We start from the raw sequence: 27,678 nt of genomic DNA on the forward strand, positions 1-27,678 counted from the left end.
CTCCTGCAGAAAAGGCACCTGAAGTCGAAAAGCCAGGTTGTGCAACATACAGCATGCCACGATGATCTGGCACACCTTCTTCGGTGAGTAGTATAGGGAGCCACCAGTCAGATGGAGGCACCGGAATCTGGCCTTCAGGAGGCCGAAGGTGCGCTCTAATACCCTCCTAGTTCGCCCATGTGCATCATTGTAGCGTTCCTCTGCCCTTGTCCTGGGATTCCTCACTGGGGTCAGTAGCCATGACAGGTTGGGGTAACCAGAGTTACCTGCAAATATTGAGGGACAACTGTTAGACATCCACCAACCCTTAGGGACTCTCCCATACCCAGACACCTATTTAAACTGTGTGGGGACCTTGGGCTTACCTATTAGCCACACACAGTGCCTCTGGAGTTGCCCCATCACATAAGGGATGCTGCTATTCCTCAAAATGTAAGCGTCATGCACAGAGCCAGGATACTTGGCATTCACTTGGGAGATGTACTGGTCTGCCAAACACACCATCTGCACATTCATAGAATGGTATCTTTTGCGGTTTCTGTACACCTGTTCATTCCTGGGGGGGGGCAAATGCCACATGTGTACCATCAATGGCACCAGTAATGTTGGGGTATGTCCCAGGGCATAGCAGTCAGCTTTCACTGTGGGCAAATCCTCCACCTGAGGGAACACGATGTAGCTGCGCATGTGTTTCAGCAGGGCAGATAACACTCTGGACAACATGTTAGAGAACATTGGCTGTGACATCCCTGAGGCCATGGCCACTGTTGTTTGAAAGGAACCACTGGCCAGGAAATGGAGCACTGAGAGGACCAGCACTAGAGGGGAGATTCCTGTGGGATGGCGGATAGCTGACATCAGGTCTGGCTCCAACTGGGCACACAGTTCCTGGATTGTGGCACAATCAAGTCTGTAAGTGATAATGATGTGTCTGTCTTCCATTGTCGACAGGTCCACCAGGGGTCTGTACACCGGAGGATGCCGCCATCTTATCACCTGCCCCAGCGGACGTGCCCTATGGAGGAGAACGGTGAGAAGAGGGTCATACACCACATAGGTTTCACAAGGCTGTTTAGCACAATCGTGATATAATCATTGTGTGCCTTTGTCTGTCCGTATTCCTGGTCAAAGTGCTCTGACGCAGTTAGCTGGCCTGCCATGTGGCCACCTGAAATGGCGGCTGCCTGACCTGTAAGGAGGCACATGGGGAAATGAGGTAACTGCGCTGGCATTGTGCAGCGTTGCGGTAGGCTGTCGAAGACCGCTGCACAATTCAGCATTGGTTATCATTGGGCCCTATGGGTTCCAGGAAGCAATTACGATGTACGCCAGCAGTGACGGTATGCACCGCCGCGGACGTGACCGCCATTTTCTATCTGTTCACTCACTTGATACCTGACCTTCAACAGGAGAGGACCTACACTGCAAGTGCTGCAGCGATCTGCGCCTGGAAGCAACAATGGCTCAAGTGTCTGGGGAAAGGGCCCCTGCCTTCACTGCGGAGGAGTTGGACAAACTGGTGGATGGTGTCCTTCCCCAGTACACGCTACTCTACGGTCCTCCAGACAAACAGGTGAGTAAACTGTGTGAATGGTGAATGGCACATGATTGTATGGAGTGTCGTGGATGGAAGAGACGGGGGGCACAGGCCAGCATGTGATGATGGTGAGTGTATGTTTATCTGGGCCAGGGTGGGAGCTTTGTGGGCAATGAGTGAGAATAACGGGACAGGGGAATAACATCCATTTTTACTTCACTATTCCTCTAGGTCAGCACCCACCAGAAGAAGGGTATTTGGCGTGCCATCGCCAAAGAAGTGCGGACCCTGGGGGTCTACCATAGACGGAGCACCCACTGCCGGAAAAGATGGGAGGACCTGCGCCGCTGGAGCAAGAAGACGTGGAGGCCCAGCTGGGGATGGCCTCCCAACGTGGAAGGGGTGCCCGTCGCACTATGACCCCCCTGATGTACCGGATCCTGGTGGTGACATATCCTGAGTTGGATGGGCGCTTGAGGTCATCACAGCAGCCACAAGGGGGTGAGTACAGTCTCATTCAGCTGACTCTGCACACTTGATGAGGTGTCTGGGTGGGGTAAGTGGGCTGTGGGTTCCCCTAGGCCAGGGCAGATGCGCCAAGGTACATCCATTGTATTGCAGGCTCAGTGCCACCCCAACCCCAAAAGTGGTAGTTGCCCTCTACACCTAGTCAGGCTCCTGTGAGTTGCAGCTGGGCATCAAATGGGTCTAGGCAGAGTCCCCCATGGGCATGTGCTTTTCCCCTGCACTGTTAGTGCATGCGCTAGTGCATAAGGCTGCTCTCTCTGTGTTGTGTCTGCCAACGGTAGTGGTGTTGCAGGCATTGGCCATGTGTCTCTTCTGTCTTTCCCCCCCTTTTTGTCACCCTGTCCTTGTGTGCATTAGCATCATCTGGTGGAGGAGCATTCGCACCGAAGCAGGAGGGAGCTGCAACTCACATGGCCCTGGAGGGTAAATTTACTTGGTCTGAAGGCACCAGTGGGATGGAGGGCGAGGGGAGCTCCACGACGGGGACAGGAGCAGACACCAGTGACAGCGACTCCTCCTCTGATGGGAGCTTCCTTGCAGTGGTGGGCACCTCTGTGCCCACCGCAACAACAGGTACAGCCACCACCCCCTTTACCAGCACCTCCCTACCAGCAGCCCCTCATCGAGTTTCCCATGCCCGCTCACCCAGGAGGGTGGGCCTCTCCTTCTCCCCAGGCACTCCAGGCCCTGCCCCAGTCAGTCCTGCTGCCCTCAGTGAGGAGGCTATTGACCTCCTGAGATCCCTCACTGTTGGGCAATCAACCATTTTGAATGCCATCCAGGGTGTCGAGAGGCATTTGCAGCAAACAAATGCATACCTGGAAGGCATTCATTCTGGCGTGGCAGCCCAAAAGAGAGCATTTCAGGCTCTGGCCTCAGCATTGATGGCAGCCATTGTCCCTGTGTCCAGCCTCCCCCTCCAACCTCCACTACCCAGACCCAATCCCTTGTACCTCTGCCTATGCCAAGCACATCATCAGATCAGCATGCACACTCATCAACACACAAGAGTGGACATGGCAAACATAAGCACCACACACCCCACAGGCACTCACACAAGCACCATCCCCATGCAGACACATCAACATCCACTGCCTCCACTGTGTCCCCCTCCTCCACGTCCTCTTCTTCCCTCCCTGTCTCATCTCTCCTCACACCTGCATGCACTACATCTTCATCCACTACCTCCATCACCAGCACGCCCATCACCACACACTGCTCACATGCACTCACCACCCCCACTACCATGCAGTTGTCCCTTGTGTCCTCTCACAGTGTGTCTGTGAGCCCTCCTCCCAAACTACACAAATGAAGGCACACACCCACCCAACAGCCATCCACCTTACAACAGCCCTGCAGGAACTGCAACACCTGGCGGTGAGCCTCAAAGGCTCACCCCTTTTGTTACAGCACCCCAGGGCATCCCAGCTAGTGGAGATGCCCGCCCCTCCGGCCACTGCCCCCACTTTTGGCGGCAAGGCTGGAGGAGATAATGAGAAAAACAAGGAGGAGTCACCCACCAGTCAGGACAGACCCTAAGGTGTCCTGAGCTGAGATGTCCCCTGCCTTGACAAATCCTCCCTCATGAGTTTGGAGGATTCCCCCAATAGGATTAGGGATGTGCCCCCCTACCCACAGGGAGGAGGCACAAAGAGGGTATAGCCACCCTCAAGGACAGTAGTCATTGGCTACTGCCCTCCCAGACCTAAACACACCCCTAAATTCAGTATTTAGGGGATCCCCAGATCTCAGGAAATCAGATTCCTGCAACCTGAAGAAAGAAGAAGGACTGCTGACCTACAAGCCTGCAGAGAAGGAGGAAGACGACAACTGCTTTGGCCCTAGCCCTACCGGCCTGTCTCCAACTTTGAAAACCTGCTCCAGCGACGCATCCAACAGGGACCAGCGACCTCTGAAGCCGCAGAGGACTGCCCTGGACTACAGGACCAAGAAACTCCCGTGAACAGCGGCCCTGTTCAAAACCAGCTACTTCTTTGCAACAAAGAAGCAACTTCCAAAGACTTCACGTTTCTGCCGGAAGCGTGAGACTCTACACTCTGCACCTGATGCCCCCGGCTCGACCTGCAGAAAACCAACACCTCAGGGAGGACTCCCCGGCTACTGCGAGCCCGTGAGTAACCAGAGACGACCCCCCTGAACCCCCACAGCGACGCCTGCAGAGAGAATCCAGAGGCTCCCCCTGACCGTGACTACCTGTAACAAGGGACCCGACGCCTGGAACCAACACTGCACCCGCAGCCCCCAGGACCTGAAGGAACAAAACTTTGATGCAGGAGTGACCCCCAGGCGACCCTCTGCCTTGCCCAGGTGGTGGCTGTCCTGAGAAGCCCGCCCTGTGCCTGCCTGCACCGCTAGAGTGACCCCCGGGTCCCTCCATTGAAACCTATAGAAAACCCGACGCCTGATTTGCACACTGCACCCGGCCACCCCTGTGCCACTGAGGGTGTGTTTTGTGTGCCTACTTGTGTCACCCCCCAGTTCTATATAAAAAAAACCTGGTCTGCCCCCGAGGATGCAGGTACTTACCTGCTGGCAGACTGGAACCAGAGCACCCCTGTTCTCCATAGGTGCCTATGTGTTTTGGGCACCTCTTTGACCTCTGCACCTGACTGGCCCTGAGCTGCTGGTGTGGTAACTTTGTGGTTGCCTTGAACCCCCAACGGTGGGCTGCCTATGCCCCAGGACTGTGACTTGTAAGTGTTTTACTTACCTCCTAATCGAACCTTTACTTACCTCCCCCAGGAACTGTTGATTTTTGCAGTGTGTCCACTTTGAAAATAGCTTATTGCCATTATTACAAAGACTGGACATGATATTGTTTTCATTCAAAGTTCCTAAAGTATCTACGTGAAGTATCTTACATTTAAAGTATTAACTGTAAATCTTGAACCTGTGGTTCTTAAAATAAACTAAGAAAATATATTTTTCAATATAAAAACCTATTGGCCTGGAGTAAGTCTTTGAGTATGTGTTCCTCATTTATTGCCTGTGTGTGTACAACAAATGTTTAACACTACCCTTTGATAAGCCTACTGCTCGACAACACTACCACAAAATAGAGCATTAGAATTATCTATTTTTGCCACTATTTTACCTCTAAGGGGAACCCTTCGACTCTGTACACACTATTTCTTACTTTGAAATAGTATATACAGTGTCAACTTCCTACACACTGCAACACCCATTGCAAGGCCCCACCATGCAAATGGATGCACAGGGAGGGTTGACAAAGTCAAGATGGTGTCAAGCCACAAAAAAGATATACATCACACCTAGTAGATATGACGCAGCCAATTGCGGCACCTGAGCTTCCCCGAATGTGACACTGGGGCAAAGGGCTGATAGACTGCAACCATGATGTACAGGAACAATGTTTGGGAACCAAGATGACAATGAGCCTCCAATAGCAAGCCGGTGACATCAAATATCAACTGCCACAACACAGAAAGTTTCATTTTACTCCATCTCATTGCAGAGGATGATGGCTCTCCTTCTGATCTGCCTGTCCTGGACTATCCCGATGACCTGGATGACCAGCTGACAACCATCAGCCAAGAGACCCTCCAAGAAGTCCTTGTATCCCTCCAGACACGACCTGCAGTCACAAGGAGGAGTAATAATGTAACAGTCATCCCAGATACCCCACCCAACACCCCAATAGTATGACCTGCTAACACTGACACATCTGAGGACTCTGAGGACCCAGGGACCAGCTTTGAAAGGACAGTGGTAGGAGTCCAGTGGGAGCTGGCCAAGGAGGTGCAGGTGGGGATGAAGACTATGGCAGCCAGCCTAGAGGATATGCGCACGTGCCTCGTTATGGTCAATGAGCAGACTGCAGCCAAACAAGGCACACACTCCCCAATGCATGGAGTCTAGTAGTGTCTCAGGGACATAACTGCTGCCATGAGGGAGAGGCCACAACAACTGCCCTCCCAAACTGGCAGCAGCATGATTGAGAACAAGCTGGACTCCATGCACCGGGAAGTGGCCTTCCTCAGGGCAGATATGGCTGCCTACCACAGGGATATTGCTGCTATCCTCAAAAATCAGCAGTTCCTCCTTGCTGCAATAATGCCATATGTTGTTCCACAAATGTCGGCTGCCAGGAATTGGGAGTCCATATCTCAAACCACTGAAGTGTGTGTGGCCCCCTCTATCTACCACCATCAAGGGCAGAGGAGACACCACACACATTGAAGGATGAAGATATGGAACAGATCATCTTCACCCGTAAGAGTTCCCAGTAGCACCAGCCAATGCCACATAGTCAGTGTTTTCCTTTGTCCTGTGCTTAAAATCATGCCAATGTTAGCACAATTGGATATGTGCACTATTCAAAGACACACTGTTGACCTGTCTGCTATGGACTTTCATTGTCTCTCACCTACAAATTGGCAAATCATGTTCCTCCCCTCTTTAAGACACTTCGCCAAAGCATGTCCCATGACATATCCCTCCACCCTGTACTTGTGTTGTGTCACAATTGTATGGATTTGACTAATAGGGTAACTGACCTGGACATTGTAAATACTGCACTACAACACTTGTCAATAAACACTTCCTACACAAACACAATGTCTTTGTGTATTGTGACACATCTACTATGCTTGGTAATTGTGATGTGTGTAACCATGTCATTAGCCACAAAGTGTCAGTACAAAAGTGCAGAAATATGGGGGGGGGCACATATCTACACACAAGATTCCTACATGATAAACAACAATGCTGGTCTTATCCCCCATAAGCAATTCACTGAGTATGGCAAAAATGTAGAACACATGTATGCTTCATTCAGTACAAATGGCAGGAATGGTTGTGAAACAGTTATCAGGCAATAGTGTCAGCTTGGAGTACCAGTAGAACATATTGGTGTGAAACAGAGGTACTTAACCTGATCTGTAATTGCCACTGGTCAGGTTTGCAGGATAGATTTAAAATTTAGGCTGTTGTCAGATGCGCCACAGTGCCCAACATTCCTACACAGGCCCCTAACACTGACAGCTGAATTACCACACCTACCTGTCCAATACAAAGTAAACATAGTCACCTTGAGTGATGGATACACTGGATGGCAGATGCATAGACAAGTAGATGTGTTGTTGCTGCCAATGTGACAGCTCAGTTGTAAACAGGTGATGAACATGTCAAGAGAGGGATTTGGAGGCAGGACGGAATCCCTAGGCCAACGCACAATTTGCACTGTGCACTCATGGGAAGACCCTGAAGCACAAGCACATGACACAGAAGGTAAAGGAGTACTCAAAAATATTTGTTAATTATGAAATTGAACCAAAAAAAATCAAGAAAACCTATCTTTCCCTAAACCAACTGATCCTAGCTATATTTAACCAACAACTAAAGCTAACTACCCTACTCTAAACTTACCTAACACCACACTCTAAACATTGACCCCCATCTCACCCCCTTAAGTTACGAGACACATGCAGGACAACATAAACTTATACTACACACATGCTAACTAAATCTAAACAAATATATTTTTCTTGTAATTTTTTTTTACATACATATATACCCCAACATTTCCCTCCATCCACCCACCCACCATTTAACATATAAAAAGTAAAAAAAAAAAGAAAACCACTTATCCTAACTAAACTACATACCTACACTAACTAACACTAACCCCCTACAACCCACTAAAAAACATTACTAAAAATGAGGAGGGGGGACAGAACTAGGAGGTGACAGTTCAAAAGACACTCAGAGTTTTATCTTCTTGAGGTTTTTTTGATAAATTTTAGTCTCTTAGTATTGGCAGCCACCTCCTTCTCCAAACTGTCCAACCGTTGCAACACGAGGGAAACATCCCTCTGCAGATCCTGCATTTTAGGGTCCATGGTAGCAGGTGGTGCGGACTGTTGCACAGAGGTCGAAGGTGTTGCAGTTGTGGGTGTTGACGTTATGGCAGCTGTGTCCTCCCGCACTGCTGTGAAGCTGTGTCTCTTCCGTGTGACCTCTGCCAGTGTGTGACCCCCATATGTGAATACCTACCAGTCCCTCGTTGATTTCTCACCACAATAGCGGCAAGCCATCCTCCGGAACTCAGATTCCACTGCCAGGATGTTGCGGTACTGGACTGCCCTCTTTTGTAATGCCTGCTGTTCCTCATTGGTAATGTTGGCAGCTGTTATATGGAGACAGGCAACCATCAGTGTCATCATTGTATGAAGTATGTACAGATTAGTAGCTTACACTTCTACATGTAATTACACATGCACTCCAACTCACATTCCAGAAAAGGCAATGGCCCTGATAAATGTAATGACAATGCTGCCTTGGCATCCTTTCATTGACACCAAAGTGATGTAAAACAAGAATATTAACCAAACACATGGAGGTGTGCATTGCTTTAGCATAATATATAATAATGCTAAGGTAGCGCAAACTTCATATAGATCAGGACCAAACTTCCTCGTCATATGTGCCAATTTTTAAGCATACATCTCCAGTAACTTGAATATGTTATTGGGAGGATGGGATGATGTTGGTAAACATAAGGGACCAAGGCTGATAGGTACACATGCATGTCTGATCAATATGACTGTCACCTACACTGTGAGCATCACATCTACCTACAAATGTGGCATTCCTCTCCCTCTGTGCTTAAGGGGGCATGGTCATGCAATCCATCATCTCAACGGTCCTGGTCATCCACCAAGGCTTGCCCACTCATACATGGAGTCGGGGAGTTGACCATATCTTAGGAGGGCTGACAACTAGGAAGCTGGTATCCATAGGTCTATCTCATCTACATTCATGTGTCCAGGTGTAGGCACCCATCAATATCAGATCTGCCAATACAATTCCTTACACATCCATTTCCATGACAGCACACGTTTGGCCTTGACCTGCATGCATGCAAATTACATTCCACATAACTGTTATATGCATGGAGTGCAAAATATGGAGCACCATGCTGGGGACAATTGGCAGTCCAGTCCTCGATCTTCATGACAAAACAGGGATGCACCAAATTGGGTTTAAAATGGTGCAACCCTGTGTTGTGAGAATGATGGAGTGTCACACTGCCAATATTCTCACAACTTTGCACTCTGTCATTCTTAGTCACACATGGCCCTACATGAGGCTTGTCATCACCTTGTTTACACATTTCTGTCCATTGAGCACCACGATGACCCAGCCCCCCATCTCCAGCATCATCGGCAGGTAGTGGGCTACCAGCCACACAAATGCACCCAGTTCCTCCTCTCCCATCGTGGTCAGCCTCCCCCTACCAGATATGTTGTTAATGTTGAAGGGTGACACCAAATAAGTAGAAAAAAACAAAAAACGGAAACTTAAGGCCACTAACTAATCCCAACTATCCCAAGTGATTAACTACCCCGGACAGACACCCTACAGTACAAATACAAATACATACAAGAAAAACCCAAAATCACAAATACTGGGGCAAAAAGCAGACAATATTCAACACAACATGACATGAGGGACACCACAAGATACAATACGCAACAAAGACACAACCACAAGCTCAAAAACTCAACCACACAGTCAAAAAGACACAGACTGTAAAGAGAAAGTGAAACTACACTCACTGTACCATGCTTGCAGACTGGATTTCCTATTACGTAACTTCCTGTCGCTGTGCGTCACGTTTTCAGTTATGCGTATATTTATATGACGCATTTGACATTTGCATGTTTTTTTTAGACATATAAAGCATGTGCGTCATTTATATTAACGCATGACTGTTATAAGATGAATTAAATGAAAATCAGCATTGAGAGGAGTGCGAAGGTGGAATTCACACTAAAGGCCCATGAGGCATTTTCTTTGAGTTTGCTGATGTTTTAGACACATTTGCGTAATTTCTTTTTGGTCAAACCCTGATTGCCCATTGTCCTTAGATGCACCCTGACTCAACATACATAGGCCATGGGCTGTGCTGCAGTGTGATATATTGGGTATGACCACATGTGGTAGTCCAGGCAACAATGTGATGAGGATGTGATTGGTCTGTTTCACCAAAGTGTGTGTTGCAGAGTCAACAGCATGCAAATAGTTGCACGTCATGCATATATATGTATGTGTGACAGCAGTGTATCCACATATGTTTGGCAGTACAATTAAATATTTCTGATTGGTGATTGTGTATTGTATTTTTGTATGTGATGTGTGATGTTGTCATACATAGCATAATATTTATACCTACATACACAGCTCAAACATAGTTGATGATGGGTGAACCAATGCCACCTGGGAAATGTTACCCAAAAACTATCTCTGAATGTAGATTTGGAGTTTATGGAGACTTGTGTGTGGCCTACATATATGTCTGACATGTGTACATCTTTGGTACATATTGTGTATGACACACTCTGCCTACACTCCACCCAGATCATATTTTGACCACATAGGTTTGGTTTAAGTCATTGCATTTACCAATGGTTGCTGGTTTTGTGTGGTGGACCTGCAGCCCTAGCTGCATATATTCCCATCCATACTGAAGTGCATTCCACAGATGTGCCCATGCAATGTGTGTGGTCATCTGTACCCTGTGTCAGGATTGGGACCCATGGCAGTGGCAGCACAGATTACCATGGATGAACTGCACAGGCCCATCTTCTTCCATTGCTTGTAATACCTGGGCAAATTATGATGACCATTGTTACCAATGATGTCCCCCCTTTGTCACACATGTTCCATGCAGCCATTGCAACTCTCACACTGAGTTGTGCCAGTGTTCTGTTGCAACATGACTAACTTTCAGATTTTGGTAATCCACTGCCTCATGTGTGGGCCCCTTACATACTACCTATTTGGACATGATGTAGTTGTGTGTGATGAGCTATTGATGAACAAGTTGGCAACGTGGTTGTATAATATGTTTTGTGGTCCATAGATTGTGTCCTTCAGTTGTCACATACCAATGATGAGGCAATTAATGATTTGTGTGATGGCGGAAGTACAATCTTACACATCACATATGATGCTTCAACAGTACTTGTCAGATTTGTATTTGTAACTTTCTCCCAAAGGTTAGACTCACAATCTTAGAGTACATATAGTGGAGATTGAAGAGACCAAAGCAGAATTGGTTGTATAAGTGAATTTTGTTATTTACAAAATTGACAAGATGATTTAAGTGGCTCTTAAGAGACAAAGGGCCTGATTCCAACTTTGGAGGACGGTGTTAAACCGTCCCAAAAGTGGCGGATATACCACCTACCGTATTACGAGTTCCATAGGATATAATGGACTCGTAATACGGTAGGTGGTATATCCGCCACTTTTGGGACGGTTTAACACCGTCCTCCAAAGTTGGAATCAGGCCCAAATTCTCAATTATGTGTTGCCTGGAGCGTATCCCAGAAGCTGTGTTGTGCTGTTTCCTCTCCATTTCTTCACCACCATCCTCCTCCTCCTCCTCAGACAGGTCATCAACCTGGTGAAATATGGGCACAAATATGTTGTGCAGGACAGCACGTCAGGATGATTTTGAAAGACAATGTGTGGGCCATATAGGAGGTTGCCTCCTGTGAGGTCCAGACACCTGTATATTGACTTCCGTATACCAAAAGTGTTCTCCACGATATAGCGTGTCTTACGATGCCCCTCATTGTATGCACGCTCTGCTGCTGTAGTTGGTTTGCAAATGGGTCATAATCCATGGCTGTATGCCAGAACCCTGAACTGCTGCAAAAGATGAAAGGAGTAAGTTACTGTTAAGGCTTGCAACAGGTTTGTCATGTAGCATGGCAGTTGTTATTTAGAGTTGGTTGTGACTCATATGTGTTTGTGGTATGGTGTGAGTTCCTGGCCTTGTGGAACTTTTTCTTAGCACTGTGGTGTTGGACATGACAATCTTGGGTATTGGCTCAAGAACCTGGGACATATGATTTGGAATCCTAACTGATGGTCATTATGTGTGTACCATGCATTGTGTGGTACACCTTTATATCATTGTGCTATCACTAGAGGGGACATGACACATTCTCACAGCACAATGGGGTCATATGTGGTAGCAACATGTTAGCACCACAAAGCCTGGACATCCCAGCCATTTTGACATGTTTCATTAGAGATAAAGTGCAACACTTAGGCCCATTTAAATGAATAAATGACAATGCACAACACAGCTCCAACATTGGCACCACTGTGCTGCAACATTTTGACAATGCAGGAATGCACCATGTGTGACATGTTACTGGGCAACTCTTTGTTGTACCCTGCCCCGGTGGCTAATATGCAGCCATGTACTGACACTAACAACCTTGCACCAGGGTGCTTGGCTACCTGCCCTTTGGAGGTGGATGTATCTGTGCAAGAAGGGACACCTCCCTATACATATGCTGTTGTGATGGGCAATTGCCTCTTTCTGTGTGTGCAGCAGAATGCAGCATGCATTGGATGGCACATTCATATGAGTTCAAATCACAGTCGATTCCCTTGTTGCAACCTGCACATGACACTCCAGGGGTGTTGTTTGATGTTGGCACTGCCTCAGGTTTTGGGTGACAGCTGCATCTGAGTCAGCATCATCATGCTATGTATCTTGTGGTGATAGACCTACAGCAACACATATTGTACTCCCTTTACACGCTAAGTGGTGCATGGGAAGGTGGGCGATTTACAATGTGGCTTTAAAAGTCATAAAAGAGTGGCCATCCGCCAACTTGTACACACAGTGCAGTCCATGACAATGGCACTGGGGGCTCTTACATAGGTCCCTTAGTGATCCTGAGTGGCAGCTGATGTTTGTGCGGGCCATCAGGTGTCCAAGGGTGTGTATCCCATTGTTTCAGGATGATCAACATTACTACCAGTGTCTCTCCTATCTTCCAAAAGATGATTCAGCATTTATACTGTCAACACATGCACAGTGCAGGCTATGGGATGGAGCTCAGCTACTTAGCAAATGTGTTCCTTGGCACAGTGCATGTAAGGTCAGTAATGTCCTAAATACTCCTCCAGGGTCCCACTATGACATCCATGATCTGCACTGTCTAACAGTGACTCTGCCCCATGGTGGGCCATTTATTGTTTGTGGTACTGACATGATGGTGTTGTGGGTCAGTAAGTGGTGCATGTGAGGTGGCACTATAGTAGGTGTAGTGGCATTTCTCACATATCTGGCACATAGTATATGATGAACATTAATTTTGTATTCCTATGTGCGTGACCCAATACATCAAGCAGATGTATATGCACACTACAGGTGAGTCAGGTATGTGTTGATGAGATGTAGTTGGTATTGGCACCAGTTGTCTGTCATTTGATGTTTGTTCTGGCAGTCACTAGCACTGCATGATTTGAGTGATCTGTGCCTATGTGAGACTTACGTAACATGAGCATGGTGTATGCCATTGACATTGCTGTGCTAATCTTTGTTTGGTGTACTGTGTGTGAAGTGTACGTAGAAGACAACCTGTGGGCACTTGAAGTGATTTGTGTAGTTGTTCTGCTGGCATCTGGTACATATCTGCACCTGTCCTTCCTGTGGTGTGCCTGTCAAGTTGTAGGTGTTTTACGTACATGTGGGTGTATGTGTTTGTGGTGTGCACTGATTATGCTATACTGCAGCATGGTGCATATCTGTTGTCAACTGTACATCTGTGTTACCATGGCCATGTGTTTTTGAAGTGGTGTATGTCTTGTGTGCCCTAAAGGGTTGGTGTGTTGTATGTATATTGCTAGGTTTGTTGACTTACCCACAAGTAGGCCATTTCCATATTGTCCATCCTAGAAGTGTTTGTTGATCCTGCTGTGCCGGAATATGAAGGTGTCATGAACACTCCCAGGATACTTGGCCAAAATGTGTGTAAATAGTCCCCGGTGACCACTATGACCTGTACATTTATGGAATGTGTATGCTTGGGATTCCGGTATAAGTGCTCTGTTGCTGCAGGTGGCACAAGTCGGACATGGGTGCAGTCAATTGCACCAAGCACATATGGGAAGCCATGAAACTGGTAGAAGCCCTGTTTTATCTCCTGCTGCTTTTGCTGGGTGCTGGGGAAGCTGATGTGGTGAGGTGTCAAGGAGATTTTTGCATCAAACACCTTTGGCAGGAACACGGAGAATGACGGCTGTGACACACCAACAACCAGAGAACCCATTGTTTGAAAAGTGCCACTTGCCAGCATGTGCAGGACAGCTAGTAGCTTTGTCATAGGTACATTGTGTGGGGTCTGCAGGCTGGATGTGATTTGTGGCTCAATGTGGTGCAGCAGGTGTAGTATGGCTTGCTTGTTGAGTCTGCATTTCCTTATGATGTCTTGAAGGGTTGTCCTGTTTCTGAATACTTTCCCTTGCCTTCTCCATTGCCTTTGTGGGCCAAGCTGTTGTGGTGGTGATTGCTGTTGCTGTCCTCTGTGTTGTCTCGCAAGTAGCACTTACATCTTCTCCTGTGGGTTTGTAATGTTGCTTCTGTGTGTTTTCCTTAAGTAGTGGTGTGTGGGCCTCATACTAACGCCTGGTCTATCCCAGGCAGTACAATTTGTTGCAAATTGGAGTTAACGTCATTTTTTTGGGTCCACCTCCAACCGGGCGTCATTTTTGCCCGGGTGGATAAATATGGCGCTAGGGTGTTAGAGTCATTTATTGGACGGGAACGCCTACCTTGCATCTGATTGAATCAAGGAGGTTTCACGTATCACAAAAATTACGTTAACTCTAATATTTTGACGCTAGATAGGTCTAGCATCAAAATATAAATATGGAGGTAAATTTGTGCTGAATGACCGTAAAAAAGAATGACACTAATTCAGCACTGAGTATAAATATGGCCCTAAGTTTTAGATAACACAGAATTTCAGACAGAAATGTCAGAAGTTGGGATGTACAGTTTTTGTTGAAATTATAGGCTGAACTTATAAAAGGAGTGGGTACCCTCAGATACCACTCAACAAGCTAGTATTCTGAGAGTAACTAGCAAACTATATAGCATAACCAGTCCTTAGAACTTGAGATGGTTCCTGTTGCCTCAGCAACAGGATTTGGTACAGTGATTGATTGTGCATAGTATGCTTAGAACAACACACTTCACTGAGTTTTAAAAGTACTATGCCTTCTTTTGTAGTATAGAATACCCCCAGGAATGGTTCCCTCTTCCAACCTGAATACTAGGATGCCTTCAGTATCAGCAGTGCTAAAGACCATTCACCCAGTCTGAAAAGAGGTGGTACTTCATTTACAACTGATAAAAGTGGACCTCAAAAACATGCTGACAAACAAAGCCCACATGTCCCTCCCTACTATATAGGGGATAAGGTGTGGTTTCTCTCCAAACATTCAACTTTACCTGATTCTCATCAAAAAGTTTCACCCATGTTTTTGGGCCCTCTTAAAAAAGACAGCATTTGGTGGATTGTCTACTCTCTGTTTGAAGTTCCTCCCCTTGATACATTCACCCATTGTCCACATCTATACAATCAGGAAGGTAAGATGTCAGAGGCCATCAGCTATACTCTCAATGATGGCTTGATTCTTAATTCTGATTGGAATCTCAGTATGTCAAAGGTTTGGCATATGTTGCACTTCAATCATATTATGTGTACAAAATTGTGCTAACTCTTTAGCAGAGGACAATCCAGGCAATGTGATAAGTGCCCAATTTTATTGAAATGGTCAGTAATTACAAGAATAACGGTGTACAATGTTGACTCATGAGTAACTTTACTAAAAAGTATTTGGATACTGTGTGCCATTGTCTAGGATGAAAAGATATTGAGTTTGCTAGCACGCCTGGTCCTTAGTAAGTAAACTTACAACGGGGCGCGGATAGGTAGATGAACCTTTCGATTCGCATGGAGTTTCCTAGCTACGGTGTAACCAATGTTCATCAATAATCAATACACAACCCAATAACCATTAAGCAAAACATTGATCAGTAGCTATTAGTGTCAACATTCATGAATAACCACAACTCAATATACGTTTTGTCAATTGTATTTCCCTATTGGTTACAATACTAAGTCATGAGGTTAATTCAAACTTTATTCAAATCCACTCAAGAGTAATTCATTAATGACCACCAATAACATAATCTAATCAGAGCTAGAGAAAACATGCTTTCTAATGCCTCAACATAAGCCAATAACGATGAATATGCTAACATGAGTAACACAGTTCAGCAAATCAGTCTGTCAATCATTTGTCACCATTTATTTCAACATCTCACAATAGGAACCCTACCTAACCCTGATTAGCATTAGGATGCGTGACTTCATGCAAAAACAGTTTAGAACATGAATTTGGGAAAACATCTAGCTTAGGAGAAAAACTATTTAGACAGCGCAGTTGGTACCTAGAAAAGAAAGGCACAAAAAGTCAATCAGTCTCAATGTCATAGCTACCTATCCACGATATAGATCAGCAAAAGCGTCAGTCTTCATCTTCAAGTCATCAATCAATCAGCATTACATCAGGCTCTTAAGTGAATAAGCCCAATGACAGAATATTGAATCTCTTCGATTTCGTAGTCTCTCTCTCTCTCTGGACATTCGCCTAACATCTGAACTCTCCCCTTCTGCCTCGTCATTATGTCAAAGTCTCCCAGACTATCCCCCAATTCCTAAAAGTTCAATTACTCATCAGTTATGACTCTATCCAATAATTTAAGTTCTCTAAATCTGTGAATTCTGTACGATGTCCTCATCATCTGGCTCGTCAGGTATCAAAAATGCTGCATGTTCTTTTCTAGTCATTGTCTCCATTGTTCGAGTCCTGGGAAAGTACATCTCGTCTGCTTCACACAGTCCTTGAGACATTTATGATTCCATCATCTCCTGTCCCTCGGTTCACGCATAGGATTTTCGCTGAGCAGATTTTATTAAACAACAAGCAGTTCACGGTCAATTCAGCACATTAGCTTCTCTACATCGCACTAATAATTCAGCTTCTGCATGAGGCCTGGCAAAACTAGGCCACAACTTCGGCTAAGTTAATTACTACAATATAATGCAAAACATACGTTATATATGTCAATATGACATACTAGTACATTATTTTAATACATTTTCTATATTTCATACATATTATTCATTTTATTAGTACATTTGTGAATCTTGGTCGCCACTCTCCGAGGGGACATTTTCAAACGTGTACATTAATTCTCTACATTATTTCTACATTTTATTATTATTCAAAATGCATAAAAACTTATCAATATCTCTAATTAACATATTTGTTTCAACAAGTTCATGTGTGAACTCTTAATTTTGTCCCATGCAGCATATGTCTGCACTTAGTGGTTAACATCTGTAGATAATATTGGACATCAAAACTATCTTTTAACTTTAACTGCTGCTGTTGTTTGTTATTCAAAAATGCACAGTCATCTTAAATTCACGAAGCCAACTCTTAGTGTGCTATCTTAGTTGCATTCAAGATAAATACATAACTGTCCCTTTATGATAACAAACCATCTCCCTCACTTCTGCCTCTTTCTCTCTGCACCTAGCTTCTTTATCAACAGATTAGAACCCTGCAGAAACTTTGATAAGAAAGACATCAGCATTGATTAGGTAATGGCTGTTCTGAGTTTTAGCTGGAAAAAATGTTGGAGGTTCACTAACAGTGTTATTATCATTTTCAGGTTCATTCTCTCTAGATAAGGCATCAACCTTGGCATTGCGTGATCAGGTTTATAATTAATTACAAAGACACAGAAAAGAACAATATTATTTTTGACTGTGTAGGAGTCAGTACCTGTGGATGTTGTATACTACTATTGCATGTCTGCCTCCTAATAAATAAAGGACCTGATTTAGATATTGGTGGACAGCTTACTCCATCACAACTGTGACATAACCCGCCCGCCGAAATCGAAATCCCATTATTTTCTATGGGATTTCGATTTCACCAGACAGGATATCCGTCACCATTGTGACGGATTAACCCATCAGCTAATAACTAATTCTGGATTAATATCTCCATTCTTTAAAAGATATCTAGATTCCAAAAAGTTATTTGTCTGTAGTGGTAGATTGGGCCAATTAATTATTGCTGAAACTATCATGTCATGCATTTTAATTCATTCTGGTCTAATTTCGTACCTCAGCCATTCTAATGAACTCGTTTGAAATATGTACTTCTCAAGTTTGGTGAAAAGATGATGCTCTCTTAATTTTTGTAAAAATCACCTAACATTTTGTACATACCTTTCTGGGGAATTAGAGCAAATCAAGATATATACACTATATAAAATACATCCAAAAATACATTAAGCACTTTATCAAAACCTGAGAGGCAGCTGGAGGATTACAGAGTGTAAAAGGCATAACGTGATATTGAAATAGGGTGAACATATTGTAAATTGCAGTTTTCCATTCATCACCATCCTGGACACTGACCAAATAATATGCTCTCCTAAGGTCAAGCTTGGTATAAATGATTGATTGTCTGGTCTAACCTAAAAGAACAGCTATCTATGGTCATGGATACATATTTTTAACTGTAATATTATTGATTACTCTGTAATCAATGTACGTTCTTATCACTGCTTTTTTTGGGACCAAAAATAAAGGAGAAGACAGTGGAGACTGCTATGATTTGATAAATCCATTAGTTAGATTATCAGATAAGTATTAGGATTATCTGTTTCTTTAAATTCAAATGCACATCATAACAAAATGATAACGTAACAGAGAAACTAATATTGGGAGTTATTCCTGCCAGTGCCTTTGAAGGATGGCTGTAATAATAATTCATACAATATTCAGAATTCATTTATATTGTTCTTGCTGCCCACTCAAAACTGGGATTACGCAGAGATAACCTCGGAATGCCCCAAATCATCCTATCCTGAGGTGCATCAATTTGGTCAAAATGAACCTTTTCATATCTTCTAAAATGGACCAAAGAGATTGTGTGTGTTTGTTAAGTGTACATGCCATGAGGACAATGCTAAACCATGTACTGCTTTAAAAAATGCTTTAACAATGTAAGGACTTTCTTCTTTATCATAGTCTAAAGCAGTGGTTTTCAGACTTTTTAATGCCATGCCCCCCAGTGGGAAAAGAAAATCATCACGCCACCTCTAAATTTATCATAATTATTCTATTAAATTGGCAATGTTTAAATATGTTTAGACTTATTTACACATTGCAGTTAAGTCATGTTACTGTTCTGAAAATGGGATCAAATACATTATCACTGAACATACTATCCTGTTTAGGCAGGCCTTTCGTACGTGTAAAAGTATCCACTGTGTGCTTATTAGAAGTGGAGGTTGAGGCTTTGAAGAATATTTGGAGTCACTTCTCTCTTGAAACATACTTCCAGCCAGGATATAAATGGCAACATATGTTAGTGATGGTCCATCACAGAGCAGTTTAATGCTACTCATTCTTTTCATCTTAAAACAAAGCACCATTATCAGTCTAATGCTTCTTTTGGTCAGAGCCTCGGGCCCCTTTGGAATCACTTAAGGCCCCCTTAGGGGGCCCGCATCCCAGTATGAAGATCACCAGTCTAAAGTTTGTGTAAACTTGGGCCAAGATTTACTAAGGGCTTACATTGCCCTTGAATCACACAAGGCGATGCAAGGCAACACAAGCCCTTAAGTTAGATTTACTAAGCCACACTAAGCCAACTTGGATGGCTCTTCATGGCTTAGTGCAGCTAAAGTAATGCAAGGCACTGAAAGTTGCTGCATTGCGTCCTCTGCCTTGCGTTACTCTGCATTGGGAAGGTATTTCATGGGTGAAAAGTGGGCATTCCCACATATCCAGCCAAGGATTTTAGCCCAATCCCAGATTTACTACAAATAGTAAACCTGGAAATTTATCAAAATACTAAACCATCCCAACAGAGTTGTAATAAGGAGAAATATGTTTATTTCACCTTGTTATTTCCTCTGTCCATGTGTGCTGCATTCTGTCTCAGAATTATTTTTTGCAGGAAGGTATCCCTTTCTATACTGAAACAATCCTTCCTATAATGCAGGTACCCTTGCACCACGGCACAAAGGTGCCTGCGGTGGGGTTAGGCAGCACTCAGTGAACCAGTGCAGCGAGGGAGAGCAGGAATGCCCATACCTTAGTAAATATGACTCATTATTGCACTCTCCATTTGACACAGTGCAACAGGTTGTCTCGCTGCATTGCACCAAATGTAAGTAAATGTGGCTCTTAATATCTACATAGTTCCTTGAGGTGACTGAATTTAAAAGTCTTGAAATAATATGGTGCTGTGAATTGTGAAGTCATTTTCATAGGAATTACCTGATGAGCAACTGAAGATTACATAGTATTCACTAATCAGTTGGGAATTGAATTATTTTCTTCACTCAACAAGGCAACGGGTATCATTGTTAAGTAGTTCAGTTTTCCGTCATCTATAACTGCACTCTCTGCGATGTTAATTGGAATTGTTTTTTTTGTCTTTCACAAAATGGCCCATTTTGCCACAGCACACACTCCTGGTACTACACATAAACTACATATTGATGTACCTTTAGTAGTACTACAATAGCACTACTAGCATACTACAAAATATAATACACTAACCTACATGTGGAGATTAGTGAATACTCTGTCACCCACGATGACCACCCACGTAACCTCCCATGCGAAGCTCTGGTGAGACCTGCTCTTTATGTGAACAGTGCTCGCAAGCGATGACTGGGAATGCGAGACCTGCATTTCATGCTGCAACGACAGCCTGCAACAACACTGATGTGAAGCTACAGCAGCGAACAGCTGCAACGCCTAACTTCCTCTGCACACAACAGCGTCGACCATCTGTGACACTCAGCCTGCTCTTAATGCTACACCGATTACCATTTGCAAAGCTCAGGCTTCTCCTTGTGACTGCCTCGAATGCAAATGGAACTCTTTTTAGTAGACTTGGAGGTATCTTTTTAGTGATGTTAACATGGTCTCTGTATCCGAACCACAGTCAGTCATGGTCAGCTTGGACATGTGACTTTTCCATAGTACATGGCAAGGAACCTCAGGTAAGGAGAGTCCACAGAGAAAAGTGGATGTATATTGGTGACAATTCCAGAGGGCAGCTCCGTGTCACCCTCTCATGTCAACAGTACATTCATCAATGTTATACTAGGCCAACTAGCAATGGAAAGATAGATAATGATGACAAAGTAAAAGAAGTAAAGCATATTTATTTGTAAACAATAGTCCCACACCCTCCCCAAGCACAAATGTGTCCCAAAACAAAGTGCAAAAGACCAAGGCCCATATTTATACTTTTTTAGCACCGCATTTGTGTCATTTTTTATGCAAAAGCAGCGCAAACTTACGAACTTACAAAATATAATTGTATTTTGTAAGTTTGCGCCACTTTTGCGTCAATAAAGGACGCAAATGCGTCACTAAAAATTTATAAATATGGGCCCACATGTCTAAATTATTTCCCCAACTTTCTACCCTTCTCACCCTCTCACCCAAAATATGCCCTCTTACCAAAACAAAAAATAAATAAAAAAGAGCATCAATCTCCTTGGCCAAGTTCTGCTTTTCAAGCCAGAGCAGTGCCGTCTCACGCATCAGGTGGGATAGCTTATGCAGGATGCGGGTGAGAAGGCATGGTGTTCTGTCCAAGGAAGGGAGATTGGTGGTGGTAAGGGCAGCAGTGGACCCTGGTGACAATTAGCAGAGGCGGTGGAATGGATGAGTTGGAGATAGGCTTGGCTCGTGGCCCAAGGATGTAGATCCTGTGCACCCTCTTCTTCCTCCAAGGCCAGCGGTTGGCAATACTCTGCAGCCACTACCTCCAACTTCTTCAGCCGCAGCCGGGTGGTACCTCCTGCCATGATGGGGCCAGCACTGGTTACTGCCTGTTACCAGCTCAAGTAGCAGGAGTAGCTTTATCAAGAAAGTAAGACAAACAAAATACAAAAACATAAATTGTGATGTTCAGCTCAAACATGTGTTTATACTGTCTATAGTGCCACAGTACAGGAGCAGAACATTGCTGTTTCCCTAGTGACATAGGAATTTAATTTGAATGTGATGATTGATGATATAGATCAGTCACACAGCCCAGGCCAAGTTTTTCCTACCCATGCATCACATCATAGCTAGGTAATCATGACTGCAAGGAATAATTAAGCCAGAACACCAAGATAATCAAATGAAAACATGATTTTTGTTTAACCCCCTAGGTGCAGGGACCAAGCTGGTTATGTCCTCGGCCACGGGGCTCGTGTGCCGAGGACATAACCAGCTCATCCTGCACCCGGCCCATGGAGGGAAGGCTAGCACTCCCCCTGTGGAGCTCCAACCCCCTCCCCTGGCAGAATGGAAGGGTAATTACTTCTCCTTCCACTTTGACCTCCCCGAGACCCCCAGTGACTTCTGATGACATCAGTATGCGATTGCGTGCTGACCTCATCAGAGGTCGCCTCCATCATGCTGGAAGCATGGCTTTCAGTGCAATCCGAGGAGAACCTGATTAGTTTCTTCTCGGTACGGGGGCAGGGGAGGTCACAGAGGCATGACAAGGAAAGGAAAGGCTTTTCCTTTCCTTCTCATGTCTCTCTGAGCATTCCTGCAGCACGATCGCATAGGAGGGGAGTGGCCCATTAGGCAAGGGTTGCTCCCCTGAAGGGCAAATTTATTTTATGTCATTTCTGCCCCCCCTTGGGGGCTGATCGGCCTATTCTTATTAGACCAATCAGACCCCAAAGGGGACAGAAACCACTAGGCACCAGGGATCTTTTTTAAAATTATTTTTTACAGATCGGGAGCGTCCCCTTAGGCAAGGGTCGCTCTCCTTGGGGGCAATTTTATTTTAGACCATTTCTGCCCACCTTGGTGGAAGTCAGATCTATTTTTATTAGGCCAATCGGCCCCTAAGGGTGGCAGAAACCACTAGACACTAGGATTTTTTTTTGTGCTAATTTCATGCAAGGGAAGCAACCCCTTAGGCAAGAGTCGCTCCCCTGGAGGGCAATTTTATTTTAGGCCATTTCTGCCCCCAATGTGGACAGATCAGCCTACTTTTATTAGGCCAACCTGACCCAAGGGGAGCAGAAACCACTAGACACCAGGGAATTGTTTTTCTGTACTATTATATATAACGGATGCAGCCCATTGGGCAAGGGCCGTTCTCCATGGAGGCAAATTATTTAAAGCCATTTCTGCCCCCCTTGGAAGCAGATCGGCCTCTTTCTATTAGGCCAATCTGCCCCCAGAGGGGGCAGAAACCACTTAGGCACCAGGTATTGGTGTGTGTGTGTGTTTTGATTGGGGAGGCAGGCCCTTGGGCAATGGTTGCTCCCCATGGGGGCACAGTACTGTTGGCCATTTATGACCCCCTTGGAGGAAGATCAGCCCACTTTTGTAAGGCCGACACCGGGGAAGAACTTTTCAAAAAAGAGGGTGGGGTATGGTACCGCCACCACAAATAAATGAGGACAAAGTTGTTCTGCCCACCAGTGGGTAGATGAGGCAATAACCCCTGATCCACTCCCCGCGGGGGCAGAAGGCCTACTTGATGCCAGGGAATTTAAAAAAAATAAAAAATAGTGGGGTGGTGGTTACCAACAAGTACGGGCATGGTTATGCCCCAACCCCAACTGAAGGGGGTAACAGTCTTTCAGCTCTCCCCTCGCACACAGAAAAATCTTATCCCAATGGTAAGCAAGAGGACATTTGATTATTTTGGGTTTTGATTTTACATTTGGGCCATGAGAGCTTGGCTAACTCTCAAAGTCATCCCACTTGAAATGGTGAGGGCTGCACTTTTTGGACTTTGAAATGCTGCCATATAGAAAAGTCTACAAGACCCAGGCACAGCTGAAACCTAAACATCTGGGTGAGTCCAGGGTGGTGTGCTTCACATGCACCCTGCACCATTTTCTAACCACACGCTCTGCAAACCTCCAGCTTTGCATGAAATCACACATTTTCCCACGATTTTTGTGATGGAACATTCCGGAATCTGCAGGAATCCACAAAGTTCCTACCTCCCAGCATTGTCACATCTATACCAATAAGAATTCTGCCCCACTTGTCAGCCTAAAAACTTTTTTTTTCAAACTGCCCTTTTGGGCCTCCTTTGGTTCCCCCTCAATTTCGACATGTTTTTGGCTCTTTCCTGTAAAAGGCACTTGGCCCACCTACACAAGTGAGGTATAATTTTTATCAGGAGACTGAGGGGAACGTTGGGTGGTAAATTTGTTTCGGTGCGGTGATCCCACACAGAAATATGGGCAAAATGTGGTTTTTTTAGCTGAGGATTCTGGGTAAGAAAAGACTTGGATATCAACGCAAGTCACACCTCCCTGGCCTCCTTTGAGTGTCTACTTTTCAGAAATGTCTGGCTTTGGTAGGTTTCCCTAGATGGCTGCTGAGTGTCGGACCGAAAACTCAGGTGGCCCCCCCTGCAAAAAAAGGTCGTTTTGTAATTTATAATTTTGATGTGTCCACATCGTGTTTTGGGGCATTTCCTGTAGCGGGCACTAGGCCTACCCACACAAGTGAGGTACCACTTTTATTGGGAGATGTGGGGGAATTCTGGGTAGAAGGAAGTTTGTGGCTCCCATCAGATTTGAGAACTTTGCAGCACCAAAATGTGAAGAAAAAGTTGATTTTTTGCCAAATTTTGAGGTTTGCAATGGATTCTGAGTAACAGAACCTGGTGAGAGCACCACAAGTTGCCCCATCCTGGGTTCCCCTAGGTGTCCAGTTTTCATAAATGTCCAGGTTTTCATAGGTGCCGGATGAGCTACAGGCCAAAACCCACAGCTAGGCACTTTCCAAAAAATACGTCACTTTTCAATGTAAAACATTGATGTGTCCATGTTGCGCTTGGGGACGTTTCCTGTTGTGGGCACTAGGCCTACCAACACATGTGAGGCACTGTTTTTATCAGGAGACTTGGGGGAATGCTGGGTGGAAGGAAGTTTGTGGCTCAGATTCCAGAGCTTTCTATCACCAAAATGTGAGGTAAAGGTGTTTTTTTGCCAAATCTTGAGGTTTGCAAAGGATTCTAGGTAACGGAACTTGGTGAGAATCTCACAATTCACCTCATTCTGAATTTCTCTAGGTGTCTAGTTTTAAAAAAATGTATAGGTTTGCTAGGTTTCCCCAGGTGCCGGATGAGCTAGAGGCCAAAATCCACAGCTAGGCACTTTGTAAAAAACAGGAAAATGTGATGTGACCACATTGTGTTTTGGGCATTTCCTGTCACGGGCACTATGTCTACCCACACAATTGAGGTACCATTTTTATCAGGAGACTTGGGGGAATGCTGGGTGAAAGGAAGTTTGTGGCTCCTCTCAGATTCCAGAGCTTTCTATCACAGAAGTTTGAGGGAAAAGTGTTTTGTTGCCTAATTATGAGGTTTACAAGGGATTATGGGTAATAGAGCCTGGTGAGAGCCCCAGAAGTCACTCATCATGGAATCACCATTTGACTTCCCCCTCCAATATTTTGTATGTAAATAAACACACCTAAAGCACCAAAAGATCTGGAGTCTGTCTGTGATTTCGAAATAGTGTATTTGTAATTGCAGTGACAAAATTGTCAGGAAATAGTAATGTCAACACACCAATGTCACACAGCTCTAGTCCATGAGGAATCTAAGCAGATGACACACGTTGGGACCCACACCTGTGAAACTATAAGGGAAAGTTACAACTCAGTGACCATACACTGGGTGAAATCGACAGACAGGATAGAGGTAGAAGTGTAAAAGTACTTGTAGTAGGCAGGAATGTATTCTCACCTGTGTTTCACTGGAAATATTGCTGGATGACTGAGTCCCTGTTGTCAATGTCTTCTTCCTCTGCTTCCTCCTCATCACTGTCCACAGGCTCCACAGCTGCCACAACACCGCCATCTGGACCATCCTCCTGCAGAAAAGGCACCTGTCATCGCAAAGCCAAGTTATGAAGCATACAGCAGGCCACGATGATCTGGCACACCTTCGTTGTTGAGTAGAATAGAGATCCACCTGTCATATGGAGGCACCTAAACCTGGCCTTTAGGAGGCCGAGGTCCGCTCTATCACCCTCTTGTACGCCCATGGGCCTCATTGTAGCGTTCCTCTGCCCTGGTCCTGGGATTCCTCACTGGGGTCAGTAGCCATGACAGGTTGGGGTAACCAGAGTCACCTAATAGCCACACACGGTGCCTCTGGAGTTGACCCATCACATAAGGGATGCTGCTATTCCGCATGATGTAGGCGTCATGCACAGAGCCAGGGAACATGGCATTCACATGGGAGATGTACTGGTCGGCCAAACACACGATCTGTATATTCATGGAATGATAACTCTTCCGGTTCCTGTACACCTGTTCACTCCTCTGTGGGTGGACCAAAGCCACATGGGTCCCATCAATGGCACCTAAGATGTTGGGGATAGTTCCAAGGGCATAGAAGTCACCTTTCACTGTAGGCAAGTCCTCCACCTGAGGGAAAACGATGTAGCTCCGCATGTGTTTCAGCAGGGCAGACAACACTCTGGACAATACGTAGGAAAACATAGGCTGGGACATCCCTGATGCCATGGCCACAGTTGTTTGAATAGACCCACTTGCAAGGAAATGGAGCACTGACAGCACCTGCACTTGAGGGGGGATTCCTGTGGGAAGGCGGATTGCTGACATCAGGTCTGGCTCCGACTGTGTACACAGTTCCTGGATTGTGGCACTGTCAAACCTGTAGGTGATTATCAAATTTCTTTCCTCCATTGTCGACAGGTCCACCAGCAGTCGGTACACCGGAGGATTCCGCCATCTCCTCACATGTCCGAGCGGACGGTGCCTATGAAAGACAACAGCGAGCACAGAGTCAAACAAGTCAGAGGTATGTACCCACAGTCTACACAGAACACGATTCATACACAAAATCTGGCCTGTATGTGTGTTGAGAGTAGGCCTAGGTATGTGTGATGCAGTTGGTAATTAGGCCATGTGGGCCCCTGAAATGGCGGCTGCCTGACCTGTAAAGTGGGACAATGGGATGTGAGGTAACTGCGCTGGCATTGTACACTGTCGCGGTAGGCGGTCGAAGACCGCGGCGCAATGCTGCATTAGTTAACATTGGACCCTATGAGTCCCAGGAGCCAATGACGATGTACGCCGACGGTGATGGTACGCACCACCGCGGACGTGACCGCCGCGGACGTGACCGCCATTTTCTAGCTGTTGAATCACTCGATACCTGATCTTCGACAGGAGAGGACCTACACTGCAAGTGCTGCTGTGACCTCGGTCTGAAAGAGACAATGGCTCGTGTGTCTGGGGAAAGGGCCCCTGCCTTCACATCGGAGGAGTTGGAGAAGCTCGTCGACGGGGTCCTCCCCCAGTACACGCTACTCTACGGTCCTCCAGACCAACAGGTAAGTACACAGGGAGCATGTTGTATGGGCTGTGCCTGTGTGGAGAGGGATGGTTGTAAGAAGGAAGGGGGCAGAGTTCTGAGTGCATGAAAGACGGTGGGTGCATGTGCCACATGGCAAGGGTAGGGATGGGGGCCACTCACTTTGACGGCGCAGTTGGTAATGACTTCTCTTCTTCCCCTGTACATTTCATGTAGGTCAGCGCCCACCAGAAGAAGGATATTTGGCATGCCATCGCCAAGGACGTCCGGACCCTGGGGGTCCACCACAGACGGAGCACCCACTGCCGGAA

This window comes from Pleurodeles waltl, chromosome 8 (assembly GCF_031143425.1).
Source record: "Pleurodeles waltl isolate 20211129_DDA chromosome 8, aPleWal1.hap1.20221129, whole genome shotgun sequence".
NCBI classification, from domain to species: domain Eukaryota; kingdom Metazoa; phylum Chordata; class Amphibia; order Caudata; family Salamandridae; genus Pleurodeles; species Pleurodeles waltl.